Raw genomic sequence first — 26,980 nt, forward strand, 5'->3', positions numbered from 1 at the left:
GAACTGACTGCTAGACAGATTTTCTTTTTAAAAATACTTTTTTCTGTTTATTTGAAGGAAGGAAACATACAGAAGCTCCCACTGTCTTAAATTAAGACTTGGAATACCACTTTCAAGATTGCTGTTCACAAAACGGGCTACTTGCTTTGATGTTCTGTTAATGAATATGGAAGCTAAATATGTAAATATGTGTACATGCGTGTGAGGAACAAACAGAGGGAGAAAGAAAGAATGTTTAGCGGAATTTTTAAAATCAAAACCTGAAGTAATTGGTTTGTTCTACCCCATATTGATGCAATAAGTTGATTTCTCCATCTGCTAGCGTCCAGAGCAACCTAAAATCTATGTACAATTTCTATTGCCAACAGAACATAACCCACTATGATTAAAAATGGCAGCTTAAACACTGCTGTGGCACATTAATTTCTAAATGGCCTAATCTTGCTCTACAAAATGCTGAAAGTTTTCATTCTATGACATTCTCCAGCATTTGAAATTGTCAACTATCAAAATCAAATCCAATGTGTTAAGATAATAAGATACCTTATTATCTTATCTACATGATAATCTATTTCCTCCATAGCACTCTGTATCCAAAGCAGAAAAGTTAAAACCAATTTTAAGTGTCCTAATAAAACTGTTTCATTATATACCCTCCAAATAGGTACTAATTCAGGAAAAAAGCAACCTTAAGAAACTATCCTTATATAACTTCATATTATCCTAAAAGATCCTATACAATCATGAACTATTTTGACTATTTCAAAATAGCAGAAGTCCCCAAACATCTTACATTAGATTTTGTCCCCATTTTACTTCTAGGTAGCCCTCTTTGTTTATGAACAAACAATTCTGAATATCGGAACTGTCTTATTATAAAACAACTGCATTTAAAATTAAGCTTCAGAAGTCATATCAAATGACCTCTGTAAAGACTTGATAAACTGGAGAAACAAAAGTAAGTGTGAGAGAACTTAAGAGACGACAGGAAAGTTATTTTTGTGAAGCCTAATATACCTCCTAAATTCTGATTTCCTATGAATGATGTACCAAAGAAGTACTGCATTCTGCTCCTCTCCATATCTGCCAGATTGTGAATATTGATTTTTAAAGATAGTGAAGGAGTAAAATGAGCTATCTCTTTTACTAACACAGGATAATCAGTACTACAACAAATGAATAAAAGGGTGCAGATGCAACAGCATCTTAAAATATAATTTGCAAACATTCTATAAACAGATGAAACAGCGGATCCTTTCTATAACTATTTGAAGAATATTGATTACACTACTTTCATAATTTTTGAGAATGGCAGTAACAACAGCAACAAAACAAAAGAACCCCAGCACATATCAGTAACTTACCCATATATTGGGTATCTTCATCATCATTAATGAAAAAAATCGCCTAAGTATTTTTATTATCTTGGAAAAATTGTTATAGTTTCAAAAATAACATTCTGCATCAACTCTATGGAAAAATGATGCATTTCCTGGTAGATGTATTGAAAGAAATGTGTGTTCATTTTCAAAGGCTGTGAACAGAATGGACTTTTATTTCAAAGACTGATTTGTGTGGATGTGTGCCGTTTTAAGTAATTAGAAGTTCTTTCCCATTCAGCCCCCCAATGCACTGATATGTAGACCATATCCAAGGATGAGCCAGAAAGAAAAGGCCTCACAAGTCCCACTAACAAAATAACTAGCAGATACCAGAAACTATGCAACAGTGGCTGCTGTGAAAAAGGTCACTCTTTTTTCTTACTATAAACCATTAATCAATGGAATATAATTGTTTGGCTGCTTACAAGGGCCAGCAGCATACAGACTATGTTTCTTCCCTGGCATAATTACAAAACAGTAAAAGTTCAGAAATATAACCCAATTCCACCTCCCCCTTTTACCCCTTTTCAATTCCTCACTGCCCTTTGGGCCTCTGCTTTGGAAGCAAATGGAAGACAGACTGAAGTTTTCTCAATTGAGCTGAAAGCTAAGAAACCTTTGATATGCTAATAGGATCCTTCAAAGGGTAAGAATTCACACTTGCATTAATTCAAACAATTTGTGCAGAATGATGTGAAATGGCACCTCTTTTAGTAGAAAGTAACAAAAGGGAGGGAATCTGAGTATCTGAAGAAACCAAACAACAGAAGATTTGTTCTGCAGGATTTTTTCTAACAAGGACAATATTTTCTGAAGGAAAAGAAAAACACACCTGAAGCCCCAAATAAGCTATCTTTCCTTTCTGCCATACCAATTATATTGCATCTAATAACCATCACTAGTATTATCAAAAGCTATTATTATCTCCAACATATGAGCAAGCAAGAAATCTTCCGGTACCTGGAAAGCCTCTGAAAATGTAAGAGTTTTTTCCCCCCTATATCCAGTATCACTTTCCCCTAAATTTCATTGTGACATTTATTTTTGATATTCTAATGTTAAAAAGTAAAGAAAAAAAGCAAACATCCTTTCAGACATCTCCAGCATGCCATACACACACACTTTCTTTGCATTGTCTCCAGGTGGCCCTAGACTTCTTTCTACAAGCAATGAAAAAACCAGTCTTTAGGCCACAACGGGAAAGAACTGTTATTTATTGCTAAGTGGAAGCCTTTCTAGGAGACATGCAAAGGACAGTTTGATCCCTTCTGCTTCCTTGTGTGGTAGGTGAAAATGCGTGTGCAACAAGTGGATCTTTTTATTCAAGGAGTGCAACTTTTCCCTTTCAATATACAGCTGAAATACAAGAGGAGGAACAAGAGCTGGCAGGGTCTGCTTAGGCATTCATGCAGCCAGATTAATGAAATCAACTGCCAGGCAGTTTCCTCGAAAGGAATCTCTCTCAGTCGGGGAATCTGTGCTTCCACTAAAGAATGTTGGAGGAGCAAACCAAAAACAGAGAGGAGAAAAATCTCTTACAGTAACAGGATCCAGATGGCTCTTGCTGTTGCTATAAAACTTGTAAGGCTGCTTTTGAAGCTTTTTCTTCCACCTCTGAAGCAAGAAAGATTACCCAAGGAACTTTCTGACATTCACACAAACACTAATAATCTTTTTCCGTGGTGAAATAAGAACTTAAAACAGTTAGAAGTTAGATAGCTCGAAAGATACCCCCCCCCTTCCCCCTGCATACATTTCTTGTTCAGCATTAGCCCCACTCTCTTTGGCAGGCTTCTTTGCAAATGAACTTCTTTAAAATCAGCAGAACACCTCATGTCTTCTTACAGGGAAGTATCACAGGGCCTTATGAATAACTCTAATAAGCTGACAGTTATGCAGCACATTTTTAAAAAGGGTGGTAGGAAATAAAATTCCATCGAAATTGATGTTGAACACTGCCAGATCGAATGGGTAGGGTTGGGCAAAGTTTAGCAAGTCAGATGCCAGCCAGCCACAAGAACAGGGCAAAACAAGGGGAACAATCACCCCCATGCAAAAGTGTTCTTCCAAAACCTAAATCCTCTGCACAAGAACTTGGTTGCTAAGGGATATCAATGCATTCTTCTCCCAGAACAGTTCCCTTGGCTTGAATCTGATCTACCTGACCCCCACCTCTACCAAGACTCTTAATTCTTAAGTCTTTTCGTTCTCCAAGATGCCTTGATCCTAAGGAGCGCCACATCTACTCGTCTTGGTTCACACAACTAATTGCATTTTCAGACCACCCTTTTTTTTTCCTGTCCCTTGTTCCATGGCTCTTAGGAAGCCCCACTGGCATTCACCATCACTCATATCTTTGCCAGAAGGAGGAAGCCAGTAGATTATTGGAAGAAGTGGCCATCACAATCTTCTTCCACTCCTCCACCCACATGGGCCTCAGGTCCACTTCTCACTTCTTTGCCTCTCCCTTCCCTGGTCGTAAATAATACTCTGATTTATGTAGTGGGTTGATTTTTTTTTTTAAAAAAAGGCAAAATAGAAATGTTTGAATGACTGCGAATAAGGGAAAGAGTGGGACAGGAAAGAGTTCCCGGCATCTCACGGGTAGTATTGGCGGGGTTCCCTTTTCCCCACAGGGAAAACAAAGGACAGGGAATGCGGACCCGGTTCTCCCACGAAGCCGCCCCCTCGCGTGCAAATGGCTCGCAAACCAGGAGGAACCCAAGTAAGCAAACAGGTACCATACTCTTGCCCGCCCGCCCCCAAACCTCGTTTACCTTTGGATTTGCAGCCAATTGCGGGCCAGGGTTTCTCTGGCATCTGGGGTGCCCCAGAAAGGAGATGCAGGATGAGTCCCTTTACGATCACGAGGGTTGGGCCTGGGAAGCGACAGCAGCAGAAGAAAGCCAGATCGAGCAGAAGGATCGCCGGTCAGCCCGGTCAGGGCTGGGTAGAAGTGTTAAAAAGCCGGGGAAACAGCTGGCTTTGAAGCTCTCTGAGCTGGGACAAAAAACAAAAACCGTACAAAAGGCAGCGGCTTCTCTTCTTCCTCGTCCTTCTCCCTTTCTCCAAGCAAACCCAGCCAGCCGAGGGGCTTTTGGAGGGGTTAAGTCAACATTTTCCCCCCGCAGTTCCCAACGCGCGCTGCTCTTTCTCTCCCTCCCCTCCAAAAAAAAAAAAAAAAAGAGGGAGGAAGGCAAATTATTGGGGAGCGGAGGAAAGAAACGGCACAAGCCAGAAAGGAAAATCGAAACAATTCTTCCGGTACTCTAAAAGCACCACAACAAAAGAGAGCTAGGTGCAAAACCCACTGGATTATTACCAGCCCTGGAGTCCTATATTTCTCTTTTCTTTAAGTAACTGGAACGATTGTTAAAAAGAAAAAAGAAAAGAGAAAAACGGAAAACAAAACCACGATGCCAACAGGAGAACCAATTCGATCTTCGGTTTCTTTTCTTCAGGGAGAAGGCGAAGGCGAGAAGGGGGTGGTGGATGCAATTGCAATGCGCAGAGAGACCCAGGTATTAAAATAATAATAATAATAATAATAATCAAATATCTTCTTCTAAAAAGGCAGCCTCTCTTTCTCCGTCCTTTTCTTCCATCTTCTTTGCATCACCCTTGATGACATTCTGGCCTCTGGCAGGATCCAGTCCCAGCCCTTCCTTCCTTCCTCGGGCTTCGCGTCTTCCTCGGATGCTCTCTCGGTCCTGCCTGCCCCGTGAAGAACAGGAGATCAAGAGCCCAACTGGCCGCGCTTAAAACCACAGGGAGAAGAGAGCGCGGGCATGAAATCTCCCAAAAGGAAGCAAGGAATGGAAAGGGTGTGGGGGGAACCCAATGAATAGTACCGCCAAGCTCCTTTTCGTTCATGCACCTCTCCGTGTGTGACTGGGGATTGCGAAGTCCTGACACAGACTCTCCACTAGCTCTGAACTGGAGCCACCTCCAGCCTCCACCTCTTCCAATCTCCACCCCCTCTCTCTCTCTCCTTCTCTCTCTTTCTCTTCTCCCCACCCCTGGGCTCAGCTAATCATATAAACATATTATCGTGGAGAGAAACGGCGACAGCGGCAGCTTTTCTTCTCTCCCCCCCACCCTACTCCCGCCCCCTCTAGCCCGCTTTTTTTTTAAACCCCCCCCTTCCTTTTCTCCCCTCCTTCTCCCGCCAAAACTAGGAGTTCTGGCAAATAAAAACAGATTAGAGGCAGCTAAGTACCAAACGTGAAACGGATAATCTAAAAGCTCGATCTGCCACCACTGGCCATTTTCCAGTCCATTTCAGCTGCTTGCGGCGGCACCGCTTGGGGAGGGCGGGGGGGGGGAGAGAGAGACGGAAAAGAAGGTGGGCTGGAATGAGAGAGAGAAAGAAAGAGAGGAACGCACACGGATCCGAGGAGGGGGAGAAGGGGGGGGAAGGCGTCGGTGTAAGCTTGAGCCGGTCTGGCGGCGGCAGCAGCAGCAGCAGCAGCAGCAGCAGGAGACGCTGGTTCCCTTCAGCCAATGGCAGCGGCAAGCTTTGGGGCAGCCTCGAAGCGAGAGCGCATCTGAGGGTCCCGACTGGAAAGGCTGCTTTGACGGCCGGGATCCCTTCCAACCGGTCGCGGCGCTGCAGACTCGCAGACGCCGCGGCCGTTCGCTTCGCCGGCCCTCTCCGTTCCTGTGCACAAGGGGCGGGCGGATGGGCAAGCGAGCGCCGGGCTTCAAACTTTAGCCGCCGGCTTCGGTCTCTTGTCCGCTCCACCTCAGTCCACCCTTCCCTGCCCGGTCGCCAGAAACTAGCCCCCACGATCCGAGAGGAGAGCGTTGCCGAGCTGAAGCGGCGACAGCGGAGTTCGGGAAGGGAGGATGGTTAAGCGAACGCCGCGGGAGAAGCGGAGGCGGCGGGAAGCTTTGAAAGTTCGAGTCGCGGAGCTTTAATCTGGCGCGGATGAGTATCCGTCAGCAGTTCCGAACGTCAAGCCTGTACGCCATTCTTCACTCTTGACGGTTCGGGCTGCCTGCGATCGTGTATTTCGCGTTGGGGTTCAGCGAGAGGGGGCTTGAGCAAGTTGCCCACGTGCAGCATTGAGGCAAAGCAACAGGGAGGTCAAGAAAAGAAAATTATACAAATATAACAACGACCCCTCGCAGAGCCCCAGGCTCCTCTCTCCTTCCTTCCTTCCTTCCCTCCTTCCTATCAGTGTGCAAATATGTATGTCGGTGCAAGATCAACAAAGCTTGTAAATAATTTGAGGAAGGTGTATGTACTTTTCCCAAAATATTGTGAGGGGGCGGACCTTGTTTATTTCCTCCCTCAATTCTTTCAGAGGTAGAATTTCTCTCACTTTGACACAAACACAAACTCCATTTCAGAAAGTGCTATTTTTATCTGAAAACTGGATGTTTTTAAAACTGCTAGGTCTCTGGATTGGTTCACACATCTGATTTCATACACCTCATGGGATGGCAAGTGTGGAGCTGTTGCCCTGCAATAACCTGCACTGATCACACTTTTAAATACATTATGTTATAGACGAAAGAAATTTACTCATTCAATCAGTAAAGCAAAAGGTGTGTCTCATTTATCTGCAATATATTGGAAACCATTTCTGAATGTTGTATAATTAGATCTTTGGGCATTTCATCGCTGAGATTATTGAAATGAAGAAAGTTTGAGTTCACCAGGAATGGATTTTTGTGTGAAGAAATGCAAGCTCAGTTCAATTCTGACATGAAGATGAATCCTAGACTAGTAATATTATTAAATGTGTTATGTAAGCGTTTTGTTCCATTCTCATTAGTTATTCTTGATTCTTTGATCCAATAAGCTTGAAGTCTAACCATTCCACTTTAAATTAATAATAATTATTGATACCAGACATGCCATAATTATATTGTCTATTAGTTATAAATATTCTGTATGGTTACTGTTTCATGTTTCTAGTAAGAATTTCAAAGCATAATATCCCCCTAATTTAATCAAATAACTCTGTGAGATAGTTATTTATTAGCCTGATATGCATAAACTGAACATGATTCGTTTTTCACATGGATAAAGCCTAAATAACATGACGCTGAGGTGCAAATGTAAGAGATAGAGAGAGAGTGGTCTTTCACAACAACTGGTTGCATAATAAGTTACAAAATGTCTGGCTTTAAGTATGCAATATATGTAACAAAACAGACACCCTATGATCAGACCGTAAGTGCAATGTAATTCACACAGCAAGCTTGGATCAGGGCATGGATCTGACCCATACCCTGATCCATGCATTTTTACCTCACCCCACCTTTTTGGCTATTGTTTCAAAATGGATCATCACGTATTAAACCATTTTTTCCCATTCTATCTGGGATAGGAATCAGATTGTCCTCCCTTTCGTCTTGCTTTTCTATGTTTGCTCTATCTTGATAGACAATGATGTGGAAAGCTTCAGGCCACCGATGTCATTGTAGATGTTCTAAAAAAAGGATGAGTGAGATGTTTACATATAGCATGACATAATTCAGGATTCACTTGGTCTACTTCCATCCCATAAAAAAATAACATAAAAGGACACTAAAGTCATACACAAAATCTTAAAAGATAAAACATGGGTGGTATGGACTGTTGCAATATTTTTTTTGTTTTAAAGCAGTCTTAGAGGTGTAGTTTGTGTTAAAATCAAAGATACTGTGTGTTTACTAGTATACATATTACAGGTACAAAATAATTACAGCTTTGCATATGTAATACAACTGTAACACACCCATATCCTGATTGTCTAGCCAGGCCTTTTTTTCCCTTCCCTTCCTGTTGTATTTACTACAAGGCCCAGGTTGGTATTCAAAAGCCTCTTATATTTGCTCTGCTTGCCACCATTAATTGCCCTAGGGTCAATCTTCTGAAATGAATTATGTCAGTTTCAGAACCAGTCCTCTCATATTAGCTCCACTGTACTACCACAAATTGTCCTAGGGTTATTCTCCTTGAGTGACTTATGCAGTCCACACCTGAAAGAGCTGAATCCTTTACATTCTGGGAGGCTGCACACACACACACAAAAAAGATAGGAAACATTTTCACTTTGTAAACCTTCAAAGTTACAATAACCTTTTGGATCTGTTGGCACAACACGTTTTGCTACAATTTTTTTTAACAGAAACTGCTTTAAGAATATAATTATCCTTCACAGCATAAAAGTAGTGGTCTTAAGTGTAATTTGAAGTGATTAAAAAGATTCCATACTCTAAATAACATATACCTTGAAAATTAGTCAATTGAGGTTTTCTCTCTCTCTAAAATAATCCATGAAGGCCACAAAAGACAGTAATATTGCTCATTATTATTGCAAAACATTGTGCATGCAATGATCCTTCTGTCCTAGCATGCTAATACAGGAATGTATAAATAATCAGTACAGTTGTAGAGAAACAATTTTAGAGACAGTTCTGCTGGATTTTATATTATTCATCATAATAGAACCAGCCATTGATTATTTGTTTCCTTATCCCGGCAACCTGAGGGAAAATCAGTTGTGAAATCCTACCGGTTCACACTGGTTCGGGAGAACCAGTAGTGATAAAAGCTACCGGTTGGTTCAAACTGGTATTTCTGACGATCAGCTGTGCCTCATGATTTAAAATCTCTAGACTAGTGAATCTAAATCACGCGGCATAGCTTCCCCCCCTCGCTGTTGTACTTACTATGCCAAGCCTCCTTTTTCCATGCGCAGCATGCATTTGGCATGCACTGTGCATGCACGTTACAGTGTGCGCTTGGCTCACACCGCGCATGCGCGGGAAGCGAATCGGTGACAAACTGGGGAATAGTTCACCACTGGGAAAAATCCTAAATTCAATGGAGACACTTACAACCTCACAAGCTGTAATTTTAATATGCATATTATCCTCCCCATTCCTTTTAGTATCTGACCAGATAAGGTCCATGCCTTCAACATTCAACATTAAATCAGATCCCCCCCCCACATTTGTTCTTCATTATAACATACCCAGTGGAGAGATCTGGAAATTTAAGAAATTCTCAATGCCTTGCGACCACTGGTCCTTTTTTTTTTCCTGATAGCCAATAGTCATTTTTTATTTATTTTCAGATTCATCTATGAGGCCTTTTGATAACCAATTAAGATAGGATTAATGTACTAATGTGAAGAGACTAATGTAAAATCAGAGTAAAGAATGTGCTTCTGACATTTGTTGAGGTGGTTTTTTTTTATATAAATGCTATGCTCTTTTCATGTTTACCTTCTGAATTTAAAAACTCTGACCGTACTGACCAGTTGCCATTTTAGAACGGTGGGGAGGGAAAAAAGAGAGAGTAGGAGGTAGGAAAGAGGAGAAGAGGAAGGAAGAGGGGTAGAAGAGGGAGAAGAGTGTAGGGTGGAGGGAGGAGAGGAGGTAGATAAGAGAAGGAGAGGAAGGTTTGGAAAGTAAAAGAAGGTAGAAGAGGGAAGAAGGTTAAAAAGGGGGGTGGTGACTGGGCAGGCCCGACTAATTGTATATAACTGTACATTGGATGAATTATTTGATAAGATTGTAAAAATAAAACTTTTTTATAAAAAAAAAAAAAAAAAACTCTGACCGTTCTAACTAAGTCTAGAATAGCTGGAAGCAAAATGTTGTTCAAATAGAAGGAAGACATGCTTTGGAGAAGAAAAAGCATCTCATTGCCTGGATTTTATGAAAAAAGATAGGCACTATAAAAGAATCCCAGGGTGTACAGATTCAGTCCTCTCTAATCGTGCATTATCCAACCACTATATCTCAGGATGTGCAAAGCTTTCTTGGGTGAAAAAAAAAGGAGTCTATAGGACAAGGAATTCACTATATAGAAAAATAAGAATATGTACCATAATTGAAGAAGAGTGAAATCTTGAGAGCTACATTTTTTTTGACTGCCAGATGATTCACACGGAATTCTCATAGTCTCACAGAGGGAAAAAAAACTAGATCTGACAGTCTGGAGATCTAAAAGACATGTTCTATATCTGGGAAAAATCACTGAATCTTGCTTGCTATCTGTGCTATAGGACAACATTATTACAGGCAGCTAAGATTTCCCTAGGTATAATCAGTTTTAGTACAGGTACAACAGTGTTTATATGCCAGTCTTGCTTTTTCAAAGGAACCTCACTGATCTCTTAAAAGAAAGCTAAAGGGTCACATTCCCTCTCCCCCCTCCACCTCCTCAATTGTTTAAATACAACATGAAAGTGAATGTTATATACCAGAACTGGATTATTTAATCAACTGACTGAAAACTGAAACAAGCTGGTTCTGATTTTTTAACTTAAATTCCTTTGGGCTGTAAAGTATTATCCTTACAGAGCTTTTTTTTTTTTTTACCAAAACAAAGTTGGTATATATAAAGTGATCAAATACATTAAGTTACACATTGAACTATATCTTATTACATAAACTATATCTCTGCAATTCAAAGGTAAATGCCAGTGCAAATGAAACTTGCATGGGGAGTACCCTGACATAGGACTGCTGATGACCTTTGTACAGTCAGAGACTGGGAGCAAGACTGGGTCACAAACCTTGCAACAATAAACAGGGATTATTGTGTTTGCTTTTCTTTTGCTAGGAGAAAGAAGAAGAAAAAAAACCCCTTATCTATTAGTTGTCAGGAAAGAAAGAGAGAGAAAGATGTGCGGGACAGGGAATTACAGAAAACTCATATGTGAGTGAAAGTTTTGCACTTCAATATGCCCTACAGACATTTTGCGTTTTGTTCACTTTGCCCAGTGGACAAGTATTTGTATGGTTTTTTTTTTATTATTTGCATTTATATCCCGCCCTTCTCCTAAGACTCAGGCCATTTTTCTTTCTCCCTCTCTTTCTCTATATATGTAACCTTACATAAATTGAAGCAATTGTTTATAATATAGGGCACAATCCAGTTATAGCTAAACATTGATGGTCTTATTGATTTTAGCAGGAGAATTAAGCATGTGCAATCAATGCAACCTAAAAGGGTGTGATTTGGTCTGGATTGCTTGACGTACTATAATTGGGTTGGAATATGAACAGATCTTCATTGTGTTTCTTAATGTGGATTAAATCCTTATTAAGGGGATCAGAACAGTAATAAGAAAGCTGTCTCAGAATACTGATTTTAAAAGCATGCCACTAATTATACATTTTACAACCCCGCTATTTTCGCACTAAGAAAATTACAGAAACATTTGGTTTTCTTTTGCAATTTCAGCCAGAAGTTGCTGGGTTTTTTTTGTCAGGACTGTGATAAAACATTTAATCCAACATTAATTCTACTTCTGTGTGATCACAATATTTTGTGTTTGTGTGTGAAAAAAATAAAATATATATGATAGGACTGTTACCTCTTATATACTTACATAAGGGTATATGCATTGTCCTTACCATCCATATGTCTATGTATTCTCTTCGCTTATATCTTATCAGAAAATGAAAACCTTTGTATTCATTCTTCATATTTATTACTCACCCTTCTTTTTATTTCACTTGGGCTTCACATTTTAAGTGTTTTTTATATATATTCTCTTAAAATTGCTTGCCATTTTTTCTCCACTCATGTACGCATACCAAATTTACAATTAGTATACCAGACTATTTGATACCTTACAGATTTAGTTTTAACAAGACTTTTCATTACTGATACTTTAAAAATGCCAGCTGCAAATATCATTTTAGGGTTTTATTGAGTATTGGGGCCCATTTCATACACTAATAACAATCCGCCTAGAATAAGATAGGCAGCAAATAAACTTAACAAATAAAATAATAAAGCAAGCAAAATAACTGATAAATCAGCAGCATATGAGTTTCACTGCTTGCCTGATTTCATTGGTGATGCCTTGGTCATATTTGATCAAATGATGAACAATGAATATCATCAACAGCTTTCTTATATGATCCACATCTTTAAATTATTGTAGTCCATGCAATGTGGAATAATGCAACACTTTCACATTCTATGATGCCTGATTTTTCAGACACAGAACAAAAATTATTTGAAACAATTGTGATGCTTGTGTTGTTGCTTAAAGAAAACAACAACAAGAAATCATCTTCTGCAACACAATTCTATTAAATATTAGGTTTTTTCTTTCTGTTATAGGTGCAATTCTAGTCAAGCCATTAGGCACTATTCATAAACCTACTGGATAAGGCATCTGAAGAGTAATGGTCAGCCATTATGGATTATTGCAATGTTTGTTAAGGAATTGTGTATGGTTTCACTGTATATAGGCTCTAATGAAAGGGTTCCCGAAACACTTTTAGCCAATTGTCCTGACAGCTGCATTCTTGGGGAGAGCACATTTCCAAAAGGAGATTGAACCTATCTGACAAAATGGATTAAATTGCCCTTCCAGTTAGAGCCATACAATGCTGTTTCCTCTGCTAGACAGAGAAATTGTTGAGAATACCCAACTACTATCTGAAAGCATATCTTGGTACATGATATACACTTCTGTAAAAAAAAGTATTCACCTCCTTTCCAATTTTCTGAATTTTAGCATATTTTTGCCATCGAATGCTATCCTAGTCTGACTAAATAAATAATACTGAAGTCTGGTGCTTGTTTCATTTATTTCATTAAAAAATAATACAATATCTAATATCCATTATTCCATCCCCATCCCATTCAATCCCTTCAATTAAAGATGTGTGAAAATGTCATTAAGCAATCAGAGCTGACTTCGGGCAGCCAAGTCACATTGAATCTCACAAACTTTTGCTTTCCTCACAAGATCTCATCCACATATTCCAAAGACCAAGTAAACCACACCTGAAAAAAAATTTGAAGGCTGCAGTTTTTTTAAAAAAAAAGTCTAGAAAAATTCACAAAACCACTTCTAAAGCTTTGTAGCTCCACCGATGTATAGTCAGATGCATTGTTTTGAAATGGAGTGGCTGTCTTGTCAAAATCACTCCAAGGGTGCAGCATAATGTAGTTCAGGAGGTCACAAAGAACCCCAGAACAACATCAAGCAATCTATAGGCCTCTCTGAAAAATCAACATTCAGGACTCCACTGTCAGAAAAGAACTAAGTAAAAATGGGATTTGTGGGAGAACCTAAATAAAAAGCCTACAGAGCATTCTAGGAAGCTCTAGATATATCCCACATAAAAGGTTAAAAACCTCTCACAAAACAATTTCTTCTCAGCTTAAACATGCCATTTAAACAATGCTTTTAGGAGTGGAACACAAAATCAGAATGATGAGATCTGGCATGCGCCGTTTAAAAAGAGTATTCTGGAGATTTATTGCTAAAGCATATTATGGCAGTAAGCATTTCAAGTCCCATCTCAATTTCTCCATTCCCAGTGTATTTGATAATAGATTCTGACATACAGAACTGCATTTTTATACAACCCATTCATACAGCCATATACTCCATTGTATCATTCCTGAAATCTTCGAAGTTCAGCATTTATTTTTGGCCCTTTTACCACATTACCTTATTTTACTGAACGGCACAGATCAACAGGACCACTTCTTTGTGGAAAAGGCAGGAGTTTTGAAACTTTATACTCCAGGAAACATTTTCTATGCTTGAGGATGAATTCCTGAGTGTCTGAACTCTGAGCGATGTTAAAAAGTCATTAGGTTCATTAGAATGAACCCAGTTGATCTCCAGCACCAGCAGTTGGTTGATCTCACTGTCCTTCGATATCCCCAACAATCTCCTGAACTTGTGCATTGCAGGAAAAAAAAATATCAGCAGAGGTGGGGAACACTGCACAATATTTGGAAATGTATTTAGGTTTTTATTTAAGAAAATACATTAGATTTTCTCTTTCCAAAAAATGAGAAAAGCAGTTAGCATGAGTTTAGCTGTCTCCAACAGATTTGGCCTAACAAGGGTTCTTACAACTCAACTCTCAATAAGGCTTTTAGTGCCACAACTTTTATAGGATTTTATAGGATGATCTAGTTCAGGGGTGTCAAACTCGATTTCATTGAAGGCCGCATCAGGGTCGTGTTTGACCTTGGGGGATGGGGGGGACAGGCGTGGCTGGGGGGCATGGCCAGCTTGACATCACTCATCAAGTCTCCGTTTTCCGCCACGACAGCCTCTCTGCCAGTGAAAACAGAGCTCAGGGGGGCTATGCATGGCCTTCCTGAGCTCCATTTTCACTGGCAGAGGCATCATGGGCTAGTCCTTCATTGTTTCCATGGCAACCCCACGGGCCAGATCTAAGCACCCCATGGGCCATATCCGGCTCACGTGCCTTGAGTTTGACATCCCTGATTTAGTGGAAGAACCCCATTCAGTTTTTTAGCCATCCTAACTTATGATAAACTGTAAAACTTTATCATACCTCCTAGCTCCATTTGGAAGTGAATAATTAACCTGGATGGTGTATTTCTCCTTAATATAAATTTTAATACATTTAGGCTCAGAATCAAATATAAGGGTTTATATCTGGCAAAAGGTCTTCCCAATAGGCTACTATGTCTAGCTTTACTGTAGTCTGGTCTGGTTAAATATTTCATGATTTTGTCTTCAGACAAAGAAACAGTTTTTTCCATAAACTAGATACATATGTGCATGCTCTTGGTAACTCATATTCAAAAATGTGAATGGAAGTGAATCACTCGAAGAAATAATAAAAAGAATTTGAATAACACCATGTTGATGCAACTAGTTTATATATGCAGGTAATCCTCAATTTATGACCACAACTGAGCCCAAAATTTCTATTGCTAAACAAGATAGTTATTAAGTGAATTTTGCCTCATTTTATAATCTTGCCACAGTTGTTGAGTGAATCACTGCAGTTATTAAGTGAATCTGGCTTCTCCATTGATTTTGCTTGTCAGAGGTCACAAAATGTGATAGCAATAGAGCTCAGCAATAGTACTGGACCAACTGGAGCAAGAGGCTCCAGTTGGTCCAGAATGCGGCTGCGCGGGTGATAGAGGGAGCCCCTCGTGGCTCCCATGTGACACCTCTCCCATGTGACACCTCACCTGCGCAGACTGCACTGGCTATCTGTGGCCTTTCGAGTGCGCTTCAAGGTTTTGGTAACTATCTTCAAAGCGCTCCATGGCATAGGGCCGGGTTACTTACAGGACCGTCTGCTGCCACCGATTGCCTCCCACCGACCCGTGCGCTCTCACAGGGAGGGACTCCTCAGGGTGCCATCAGCCAGGCAGTGTCGGCTGGCGATGTCCAGGGGAAGGGCCTTTTCTGTGGGGGCTCCCACCCTCTGGAACGAACTTCCCCCAGGACTTCGCCAACTTCCCGACCTTCGAACCTTTCGCTGCGAGCTTAAGACTCATCTGTTTATCTGCGCAGGACTGGACTAGAATTTTAAATTTGGTTAACGGGGTTTTACTATCTTATTATAGTTTTAATATTCGGCCTTATTTAATAAGTTTTTTAAATTGGTGTTTTATTTTGTATTTATATGTATTTTTATTAGGCTGTAAACTGCCCTGAGTCCCTTGGGAGATAGGGCGGTATAAAAATGCGATTAAATAAATAAAATAAAAAATAAATACTTAGATTTATATACCACCACAATGTCAGCATTATTTGCATATTTCTCCCAACAATCTGGGTTCTCATTTTACCAGAAGGATGGAAAGATGGGTAAACCTTGAGTGCTGTCAGGAAAATCACATGATTCTGGATACAACAACCATTATAAATACATGTCAGCTGCCAAGCATCCAAACTTTGATTATGTGACCATAAGGGTGCAGCAACAGTCATACATATGAAAAATGGTCGTATGTCACTTTTTCACTACCACTGTAATCAGAGGTGGGATTCACTTACCTTCCCTACCGGTTCGCAAATGTGAGCGTGCGTGCGTTCTACGCATGCTTGGCCTTCTGCACATGCTCTTTGCTCTCGCACATGCTGTCCACACATGCGCACAGCCTTCAAATCGTGCCTAAATAGGACGTCATTACATCCAGGCCAGTGGTGGGTTGCTCCCGGTTCGCTCCGATTCTGTAGAGCTGGTAGTAAAAATCTGCTGGCATTCGGAAAACCGGTAGTAATGGCTGGCTGGCCACACCCCCGAACCGGTTCCCCGATTATCAGAGGTTTGTTTTCTTTTTTTACTTTTAAAAGCCTATTTTCTTCAGCCAAAAAAAGGCTTTTAAAAGTAAAAAAAAACCCTCTGATGATTGCGTGGCTGAGCAGGGATCATCAGAACCCTTTAAAAGTTTGGGTTTTTCTAACAACCTCTTCAGCCAACTTGATGTCACTCACAGCAAGGTGCCGCCCCACCTTGCCCTGAGTGACTTCAAGTTGGCCATGCCCACTCAGTCACATGACCACCAAGCCACGCCCACCATGTTGTGTCTCGTCCACTTTCCCCGCAGCCGGGCCCGTCTTATCTGCTTCCGAACGCTGAGGAATGTCCTAGCATGCCTCCAGGCCCCAGCCCTGGCTCCATGCCCAGACAGGCCGAGGGAGAAGAAGTGCCTCCAGCCCCCAGCCCTGGCTCCATGCCCAGGCAAACGGAGCAACTAGACCCCTCCCCCTCCCCCACAGCATGTGAGCCTGAGGAAGGTCAATTACCAATAGCTGCAGACTGGAGTGACCCTCGCTTCAGGAGAATTGATAGGCGGCGTCAACAGAAGGAAGGGAGGGGCAGGCCTGGATAAGTGCTGAGTCATGGAGCTACATCCCATGGCCTATATAAAGGATCTGCTTTCTGGCATTCTCTGAGTCAGGCAAAGTCTACCCTATATTGCTGAAGTCACTTTCTGGTCTCCTGCCTGCCTTGAGAACTTTGCTAGGACTTCAGCAGAGCTGCAGAGGCATGCCTGATTCGGATTTCCCTGACCCGGCCGTCAGCGGAGGAGTGGGACACGACACACCAAATAAGCCACACCCACAGAACCGGTAGTAAAAAAAATTGGAATCCACCCCTGATCCAGGTGGGAGGATGGGGCCTACTGCAGTTGCCGCTACTTGTTTGCCTGAACCAGACAGAACCGGCTGAATCCCACCACTGACTGTAATTGAAAGGTCACTAAAAGAACGATTTTAAGTCAAGGACTATTTCTATTGTAGGCAGGTTGAGTTTCTCTGGAGGAAGCGAACCAATGCTCTTTGACTGCTATCACTGCATATCCATGTTCCATCCCATTGCGGAAATTATATGCAATTTTGTGGCAGGAGAGTAAGCTGTGCTTGACATGGGCCAGGCTAGCAATTATATTTTGATTGGTATTATCAAAATCTATTTATTATTATTATTATTGTTATAAATCATATTTTGGGCCCAGATTCTGAGTGAGAGTGGAGGGGAAGGGGAAGGGGCAGTGTGACAGATTTATGTATTTAGGATCTGTGGGTAGTGCAGTGGTTAGAATGCAGTATTGCAGGATAATTTAGCTTATTGCCAGGAGTTCGATCCTCACCGGCTCAAGGTTGACTCAGCCTTCCATCCTTCCGAGGTGGGTAAAATGAGGACCCAGATTGTTGGGGGCAAAATGCTGACTCTGTAAACCACTTAGAGAGGGCTGTAAAGCACTGTGAAGTGGTATATAAGTCTTAAATACTATTGCTATTTATTTATTAAATTTATTGGCCACAAGATAATTTGGGGCCGAGATATTAGGGATATATCCAAAACTTTACTTTGACATTAAAGGACTCTGCAAAAGAAATAATAATACCTTGTTTTCCCTTCCTTGCTACTTCAGATATATCATCATTATGTATTTATACTATTCAGACTAAGAGTGTAATAATTTTAGGAAATTGTTTTCATCCTGCCTCTATACTGAGCTTTTAAAAAATCTGCCTACCAAATTCTGAATGCCAGATTGGAATATAAGTTTAATTTGGTCATTACAATACAATACTCCATCTGTATCTTTTAGTTTCAAATGGCTGCAAAGAATTCACTGGAGTCATGGTTCTGGCCTACTTTAATTAAATACTGTATTGATATTTTTGTGCTGGTTCTCTTGTGCAGAATACTAGGAAGCATTTTTTTCAACTGCTTTTCACACCCACCCATCCTCCATCCTTTGACTCGATTCAAAACGATCCCATGGTCAATGGTATCGAAAGCTACCATCATGTCAAGTAGGGTAAGGATAGATACACAACCGTCATCCCACACTAACTACAATCATCCATAAGTATGGCCAGTGCCATTTCTCTCCCATACCTGGGTCTGAATCTTTATTGAAAGAGATCCAGATAATCTGCTTCATCCAAGATTCTCGGAAGCTTTTGTACAACCACATTTTCTACCACATTCCCCCAAAAAGGGAGGTTAGAAAATTGTCCAGTACAGTCAAGTTCAGCTATGGCTTGTTGAGGAGGGGGTGAACTAGGATCCTTAAGATGTGAAAGACAACACCTAACTTAAAAAAGAATTCACCACTAGTAGATTCTACCCACACACTACCCCCTGGTCCACTTTAACAAGATGGTAACAAGATAGGTATGGATATAAAGAACAAATGGCTAAGCTTCCAATCCTAAGCACCATGTCCACTTCCTCAGGCCCAATTATTAAAACCAATCCCAGATAATCGGGAAAGGAAAGGAGCATTAGGTATGTTTGCTGCCATGAATTATTTACAAAAGTGATAAAATCAGGATATAACTAACTAACACTAACTAACTAACTAACTAAATCTCTAATATGTTTCATCTTCTTTGCAGGCCTATAATTTTAAAAAGTCTAATTTTTAAAAAATTATAAACCTATTTTACAAGATTTAAACAAAACAGTGTGTTTCATTTAAATATGTATTTAAAAACCAACAAGAATGGGGATTATGTAGGATTGTCTATTCATATTTCCCTTCACCCCATTATTTTACTGCCATTGTTATAATTTTATGAAATTGTTAAAGGTTTTCTGATTTCAGTGAGATGAGACTTCTATATCGTTTATCTTTCTTGCTGTTTGCATCAGATTTAATCCTGAACCTTCATAAACTTAATAGATAGACATGTTTAGTTTTTATATGTATACTGTATTGTATACAGTAATTGGTGGGATTTTAATATTACTGCCTATGTTGTAGGGGTGAAATGCTACCAGTTCGGACTGTTTTTCCCGAACCGGTAATAAAAAAAGCTACCAGTTCGGGCGAACCAGTATTTCCGATGATCAGCTGGGCGACAATTAGCTGTGACATGTGATTTATATTAGCTAGAATTGACGGATTTCCTGCTTTCTAACTAATCTAAATCACATGGGACTTGCGTACAAAGCTCACACTTGGTACCAGATTCACAGAACCGGTAGCGGACTTCAGAGGATTTCACCACTACTATGTCGGTATTCTTGACTGGCCTTTCTTTATATGGCATATTTCTTTTCTTATTGCAATGTGTAAAGAGGCTCTTATCTTATTTGCAAATACTGCAGGGACTATCTAATTAAAACAAAATTATTTTTATTGTTACTGAGTTTTTGAAATCCTCTAGTGTAACTCTTTTAATTTAAGGCTGGCTCTTATTCTGCATATGGTTCCCCCCCCACCATTCTCTCCTTCTCATGTACCTTCTTAATATTAGAATCACAAGATAATGTATGTTTTCTAGCATGGCAAATTTTCATCTTCTCCAGAGCATTCAGAAATGACCGAATCTGCTATGGCTGTGATTTCCAGGCTCACAAGTCATAACTTACATTGCTCACTGAAATGAAGTCACCCAGCAGGATTCTTTGAAATCCTGTGGTTGGTTTTATTTATTTATTTAAAGCAACAGGTACAATACGACTTCCTAACTTCCTAGTATTTTTCATTATGTGTAACATGGTTAGCTGTTTAATAAAGTCTAAAATATTATTTAATAACTGACAAAATCATTGACTTACTCATAACACTTGCTAATTATTTTCTTTCTTTACCCTGACCCCCTCCCCCTTACAAATGCTACACATGACTAAGGAAACACCCATTTCCATTTGTTTTATGTTAAATCAACATCTAACCACTCTGTGATTTCATTCAAAGAAAACAGAAGGAACACATTAGCTTTGTGGTTAGAGAGATTGATGGGCTCCAAACACTTTTAACCATGGATGGAGACTTTTTATTTTCTTTTTCCAGCCCTAGCAGCTGGTGTTTTTAATTTAAATAGATTTAAGAGAATGAAGATCATTTTATTGAACATAGGCCTTGTTCCTTGGACAAAAATTACGTTAACTATTTTAATTAAGTAATATTCAAAAGGAACCTTGCTTAAAAAGACAGCAGTTAGAAAGTAAAGTAAGAAGGGGAAAATCTGACTTATTTTAACAGTAAAAACGTACATGAGAAATAAGCACTGACTCCCACTCCACATGCCAAATTCCTTATTGTGTACCGTATAGGAACAAGAAAACTAAGACTAATAAATTGACTGTCAGGCCTGAAAGACCGTGTCCACACATGAAGGTCCAATTAAACTGATTTATTGCTAAAAAACCTATGCACAGGAATCTTCTCAATTAAAGCAGGTCAGCAGAAAGGGTCAACGGGAATTCAAGGGGGTTGAACTTAGTCTGCTTGTCACTAAATAGGGATTCTAAGCTGATCCATCTTTTAACTTCACCCTCAGGTTCTGCTACTCCTTCTACATTAAAAACTCAATTTTTACAACCCTGTAATCCCTTAACTTGGGGTAGAATCTGATGGAGCTGAGCATTAACTGGTTGGATGCCCTTCCTGACTTCACGTGGAGTTCACAGCAGGTAATTTTTCTTTGCACAGAAGAGAAAAATCTGCCACTATCTAAAATTGAACTCTCAACCTTGCAAGTGGGAGATAAGCATCTTCACCATTAGGCCACCACACCCCTCTACTCCTTCTCCTACATTGACTGGATATAAATGATGTAAAACAATTTTCTTCCAAATAATACATAGCTCTACTATGGAATATAAAATGCTTCAACCCACTTCATAGATAACATTGTTGGACCATGCCATCTTGTCATATCTGGTTTTATGTCTAAAAAAATAGAGTAACAAAAGAGTAGTTATGTTCACTTTTGCAGAGGCAACCCTTGGGGACCTACAAATAGGATAAATTTAAGAAATCAATATTTTTTCCCTTAAGCATAATCTTAAACATAATAAGATTACATGTTAATTTATCTTATTTATTTCAATATCATCCTATCCCTATTTTTTCCTCCATTTAATTGTCTCTGATTTTTAGAGGTTGCCTGGACAAGTTTTCTTGGGAAAATTTTCAGAAGCGGTTTGCCATTGCCTTCTTTCTAGGCTTAAAATTTTTTAGTAAACTCAAGATCACCCAATTGGCTTTGTTCCTAAGGCAGGATTAGAACTCATAGTCTCCTGATTTCTAGTCAGATGCCTTAACAAGTACATCAAACGGACTCTCATTATATCCATACCTTCATACAGATGTGTCAACTATCACTTTATGCTTGCTTGTGCTTTGCTATTATGCGGTGATAGACTGCCATGAACTGTGGGGAGGGAGACTGAAGGAAGGAATGCTTGGGAAAATGAAAGTAAGTGCTGTACCTCCTTGAGGTGCTGCCTCAAGGTCAGGAAGAAGGAGGGAGCAACATACCAAATGGTGCTTGAACTGACAGTTATGAAAGTATCTTGGTTAGACCTGATTGGCTATAAATGGGGAGGGCAATGAGAGAGAGTTAAGAGAGGGGAAAATAAAAGTTAGGGATTTTGGTGCACAATTCTCAGTTCTGGCTATGCAATACTGCAATACAACTGACCTCTAATAAAACTATACTTTTCTCAACAAATGGAGCCAATAATCATTTCTATTTAGAGGTTTAAGTTGTGTCAGGTCCAACAATATGCTTCACAAAGCCTTCATGCAATCAAATGAAAAAAGAAGCATTCCTACTTTGGAGAAAAAATGTCATTTAGACAACATTTACCACAGTTCTCTCAAACTTCCCAGTTTGAATCTAACTGCTGCAAGATCTGTCATGTTTTTATTTTACCAATTATGAAACTCTGTTGTGATAATTATTTCAAACACCTAATGTAGAAGACTATTAATATCATTTAAATATGGGAGGGCCAAAGTAATACATCTCCTGTCACCTCCTCTGTCACTCTAAATAAGCACTTTCAAACATTCTTGTTTTTGACCAAAACCTTTCCAATGTGATTGAAAGCTTGGTTATACCTTTTTAAAAACAGCAGTCAAAAGAGTTAGTATATCAATGCCATGCCAGTATTTTAAATAGCATCAATCATTCACCTAGTAGCAGTTATAATTACTACATATACAGATCTCACATGAAATTGTTCATCAAGATGCTATTGAAGTTTTCTCTTTCAAAAATCACCAAAGCACCTTTATAGTTTATCATGAAGAAAAAATATATATAAAGAATTTATAGGACAAAGCATGGCTTAGGGACTCAGTTTCTTTCAATTCAACCTATTTCACAAAGCCAGTGTGGGGGAAATTGGAATATGTATGACATTTTGAGCTCCCAATGAAAGCTGGGATATAAATTTAACTGGAAAAAACACGCTAAGCTTCTTTTAGGAAGCCAGGTCAAACTGTTTCCATGTTTCTTGTTGGAAGTTATTATTGCTCGTAAAAATAATGTTTACAAAGGATTTTTATCCAATATTATTTCTTATAATAATTGGGAGCAGATAATTAAAAGGAAAACTATTTGGAGCCTAAAGAAACATAGCTCAGTCTTTACTCACCCTCTTTTTTATTACTCTGTACAGTCTGCTATTTTTAATGGCACTATTTTTAATGTTTTATTATTTTATCAGTTTCATTTTTTAAATGATGCAGATTCTTGTCTCTTACCATGAGAGCCACTGATATACAATGTTATAAATACCTTAATGAATAGTATAAATAAACATTCACTAAAATATAAATTACAATAAAGCAAGAAGCCCATAATGATTTAGTTCCTTAAATATTAGATGCTGGTTTAAAGTGCTGCAAGGAAAAATCCTCAGGCCTTGATAATTTCTGAAAGAAAGAATCTACAAAATAGAAGTAATTACAGTAAATTCTATTAATGTAATATTGTTTTAGGGAACTTATGTTTTATTTCATTTTATTCTTCATCATATACATATATGAGTATATGTAACTCATGGATAAAAAAAGCAGACCCATAAGAAAAAGCATCATGGTTCAAAAATGAGCTGTCAGTATTATTTTGTGGTATTTGCTTATACGTTTCTGTCATACCAATATACAGAATAATATATGGAGTTGTATCTGTAACCAGTGAAGAAGTGATATATGGCTTCAATCTGTCTCCCAGTTTATCCATAAGAACCATTTTGCTTGAAATCAAATAATTGTTCATGACCTATCAGAATGTTGATCATTATTGATGATGCTGATCATTATTGTTTCCATGAATGGCCATTTAAATTAATTTGTAACAAGCTTTAACCTTGGCATTTTGTTTCAATTGTGTCCTGAGTTTACTGCAGCACTAATCATTTGACAGCTGACATCTGACATTGAACAGTGGTTTATCTTGCTGACAGAAATCTGGTGTGTTTGTGTTTGTAAGTGTGTGAGTGTGTGTGTGTGTGTTTTTATTACCCTAATTGCTAAACTAAAGGAGCCCATTTTAACTTTCAAAATTTGTTCAGATTATAGTATCTTCATCCTGGACTAAAATTATTAATAAACTAGAGTAGCATCTTTCATAATTGATTCAATGGAAGAAAAAAAATACAGCTCAATCAATACCAATGACAGTTCTAGATATATTATTCTGTGTGTGTGTGTGTGTGTGTGTGTGTGTGTGTGTGTGTAGTGTAAACAAATACATTCTTGTGATCTGAAAAATATCAACTAGTTGTTCTGCACGGTTTTACAATATGAAAACTATAAAGTTCATATTGTAAAAATTCTTCTCAAGCTACAACAATCTTTGAACAGCTTTACCTAATTGTAATCTTTCTATAAGGAATGAGAAGTGGTTACTGTCATTCATTTGTCAATACATTTATGAAAAATTATAGTGTTATTATGTATGGTTGCCTTTGAATCAGTGTCAAAATTTCAGCTGATTTATAATTCAGCTGCCAGAATACCACCCAGTATTACTGTATTTATTAGTACTTGAAATACTATTTCTTCTAATCTGCATTTCTTTGTCTCTGGGACATAATACTAGGAGTCCTTATACTGCTGTATATAAGTTATCCTGTCCAAAGTTCCATGTCAGCTTTTGGTTAAAAAAAAAAAAAAAAAGCCTTGAGATCAGCAAAAGCTGAACCAGAAACTGGTTCAAAATGGATGCTACTAGTGAGCTCAAGTCCTGCCTTAACCATGAATGCCAGTTGGTTAACCTTGGGTCAGTCCAGGGGTGAAATTCAGCTGATTCTATCCAGCTTGGACAAACTGGTATGGCGGCTGCGGGAGGCTCGCCCACCTGCACGGATTCATGACATCCCTTTTTTGCAACAATTTCAGCCTCTGCACATGCGCAGAAGGTTTTGCACATGCTCGGACGATGGCACATTTGAGCAAAGCGAACCAGTAGGGAAGGTAAGTGAATTTCACCCCTGGGTCAATCACTCTCTCTCAGTTCAGCTCACCTCACAGGGTTGGTACTGTGGGGAAAATAGGAGGAAAAAATGTGTTGGATATATTCACCTTCTTGAGTTATTTGTAAAAATAATAAAAGCAGCAGATGATAGATAGGTAGGTAGATAGGTAGATTGGTAGATAGATAGATATAATTTCCTCATCTCAAATCCCAATCCTAATTCCTGAATGACTATATAATTTATGATGAGCTATTGAATTTATAATATTAGTTTTGAATACTTTAAAACTATTCCAAGAACTCATATTTTTTATCTTTATCTTTACAACTATTGTTATTTCAATTCAGGAAATAAACAATTGGAATCATACTGGAATGGAAATGTATTTTATTGTATTAAATGTAAGCTTGAAGTCTATATAGTTTTGCTAGGTGTATTGAATTTGAAACTGATTTACTGTACCACGATTTATCTGTTTTAATTTCCAGTTACAACAATGAAGTTTCCTTTATGATCAATTCTCTTATCCCTGTGCTACTTGCAAAAATACTAACTATAGGTTCCTAATATATTCTACAATATAATTTTAGAGAGCTGGCCAAATAGTTGTTGTTGTTGGGTTTGTTTTTTGTTTTTTTTTTGCTTTTTATTTTGGTGAGAAAAAGGGAAAGAGAATAGCTGCATTAAAAAAAAGAAAGAAAATGATGCAGAAAATAAACAGAGGTAGGGTAAAAGTGGTAAATAGAATTGGTGGATCCCTGATCTATTTTTTTTTCTTCAAAAGATTAAAAGAATGGATTTTTACAAATATGGCTATGGTATCACTATATTTTAAGAATAACAAATGGCAAAAGGGGAAAATAAAAAGTTATAGTTTCCATACAAAGTTGTAATTTCAAATGTGAATGGGGAAAATCATTCATTTTTTAACATTTATTTGATTTGATATTTCCTATCTGTAAACTGCTCTTTTCTATCACATTAGATTGGCTGATGGATGTCAATCCTTATAGGATTTTTTTTTCTCTTTTTCATTTTCCTCCTATTAGTCTTAATATTATACCGTATACAATTATTAACCATGCTGGAATTCATACAGGCTTTTAAAGCAGGATTTTTCTTCACAGTAATACAGGCTTTTAAAGCAGGATTTTTCTTCACAGTAATTCTGTGAATTAGTAAAAAAGCGAGGTATCAGAAAATGCAGGGATATAATCAAATACATAAAGAAAAGCTAGCATTAATCAGTGGTAAATGTTATTTTGTATTAGGCCGAAATAGTAGTCATATATATTAATGTAAATATGTCTGAAAACTACTTGCAGTTTCATCTCTTACAATAGTTAATTGGTGTTGGCACATTGTTTTCTTTTCATTTCAAATCAGTTTGTGTGTGTGTGTGTGTGTGTATAAACATTTGTGCATAGGTATACACTTAATTCCATTAGCAAAATTATTCTGGCATAATATACATATAATTAAAGCTACATATTCCTCATCATATTTGTTAAGAAATACTCACTCCCCATCTATTGTGCATGAAACTTTTGTTATAAAAACAATAAACATCTGTAAGTCCAGTTAGTGACATTGCAAAGATTTATTAAACATTGAATCAACTAATGAGCAATAGACAGTGGCATTATATTATTATATTGTTACTAACTCCTGAGATTTGCAGTCTGTTGGCATAATTTGGGCATGAATGCATAATTTATAGGAAAGCCTCTATTTTTTCCAGAGTTCCAGTTGATGAAAGTTGTATTTAAATACCCTGTAGTTAGATTATTAACATTTGCAAAATAGAAACAGATGTGGGTCTTAGTATGCCATTAAATTTATGATTTACATAGTACCCCTGAATACATCAACAGGAACCCAATGAATCTAATTTGCTTTGGGATTTACAATAACCTGATCTGGCGTATGTAAGTACTGAAACACTTTAAACAAAATTGGAAAACTATTACATTTATTTGATTAAAAGTGCAATTGTCTTTATTAATGACAAAAACTTAGAAAATCTTTCTTTGTTCAAGGATTTTTCTTTTATATAAATGTGCATTACATTTAATACATTTTTGCCACTACTTTCCGCATTTTAAAATAAACTAGTCCATTGACTAGGAGTCTGTCCAATGCAGTGC

The 26,980-nt window shown here is 38.5% G+C and overlaps 1 protein-coding gene across 1 annotated transcript in view; it reads right to left on the reverse strand.

The window, feature by feature from the left end:
• The window catches only part of ADGRL2 (adhesion G protein-coupled receptor L2), a 227,671-nt gene extending 222,259 nt beyond the window's left edge, over positions 1-5,412 (reverse strand). The window contains exon 1 of the mRNA XM_058174688.1: positions 4,160-5,412. The gene's annotated coding sequence lies outside the window, so the exon portion shown is untranslated. The remainder of the gene's footprint in view (positions 1-4,159) is intronic.
• Between the last annotated feature and the right edge of the window lie 21,568 nt (positions 5,413-26,980).

The sequence above is a fragment of the Ahaetulla prasina genome, chromosome 3, assembly GCF_028640845.1.
Source record: "Ahaetulla prasina isolate Xishuangbanna chromosome 3, ASM2864084v1, whole genome shotgun sequence".
NCBI classification, from domain to species: domain Eukaryota; kingdom Metazoa; phylum Chordata; class Lepidosauria; order Squamata; family Colubridae; genus Ahaetulla; species Ahaetulla prasina.